The sequence below is a fragment of the Lolium rigidum genome, chromosome 3 (genome assembly GCF_022539505.1).
Source record: "Lolium rigidum isolate FL_2022 chromosome 3, APGP_CSIRO_Lrig_0.1, whole genome shotgun sequence".
NCBI lineage: Eukaryota > Viridiplantae > Streptophyta > Magnoliopsida > Poales > Poaceae > Lolium > Lolium rigidum.
This window is the reverse complement of record NC_061510.1, coordinates 9,798,248-9,799,350: the sequence shown is the minus strand read 5'-3', so window position 1 is coordinate 9,799,350 and position 1,103 is coordinate 9,798,248.

Below are 1,103 nucleotides of genomic sequence, written 5' to 3'. Positions count from 1 at the left end.
TTTTGTTTCTTGTTTACACTAGTTAGGCATAATGGACAACAATGAGCTTCTTATTCTATTTCCTGATTTAAGACATGGATGGTTTGATGCGAAAATTAAAAAACCTATGGAACATATTAGTATGAACGCTTTGAACACCATTGTTGCTAATGATATGGAAAATTCTAAGCTTGGGGAAGCTGGCTTTGATGAGCATGATATTTTTAGTCCCCCAAGCATTGAGGAGAAAATTTACTTTGATGATACTTTGCCTCCTATATATGATGATTATAATGATAGTGGTCTTTTGGTGCCACCTACTATGGAGGATAAAGCTTATTATGATGATACTATACCTCCTATATTTGATGATGAGAATAATAATGATAGCTACTTTGTTGAATTTGCTCCCACTACAACTAATAAAATTGATTATGCTTATGTTGGGAGTAGTAATTATTTTATGCATGAGACTCATGATAAGAATGCTTTATGCGATAGTTATATTGTTGAGTTTGCTCATGATGCTACTGAAAGTGATTATGCTTTGTTTCTTTCCTAAAACACAAAAAGACCAAAAATAGTTCTGTTGTTTCTCTTCACCATTTGTTTATTTTGGTTTCTTGTTCTTATTTTGCTTTATTTATCATTAGTTTGCTATGAGAAAATCCAAAAAGATTTTGCTTTGTTTGCCTGTTTCCTTTTGTTTTTGTTTCCAATTCGAAAAACACCAAAAATATTTGTTGTTCTTCTTTGGTTTTGTAAAGTTCACTATGGAGTTCAGCGGTCTTCGGTGGTTGGAGCTTGGTTTTCACTTCCTATTATTCAAGCTACACAAGTGAAAGGCAATAATGACGATCTACGACAATTCGACTGTGGTGAGAGGCTGGTATGAACTCTATTTGTTTTCATTTTTGTACATATACTCATCCATGTGAGCGTGCTTAGTTGGTTCATGTGAGGTATATGTCATTTAATGAAGTCTAGTAGTTCATGACCTCTCATGTTTAGTTCCAATTTATTAATATGAGTAGCATGTCAAAAATATTTGCTTGCATTGTTTTATTCATAGATAGGTATGACATTGTGGTATCCTCCTCTGAGTAATTCATTTGAATCGAATT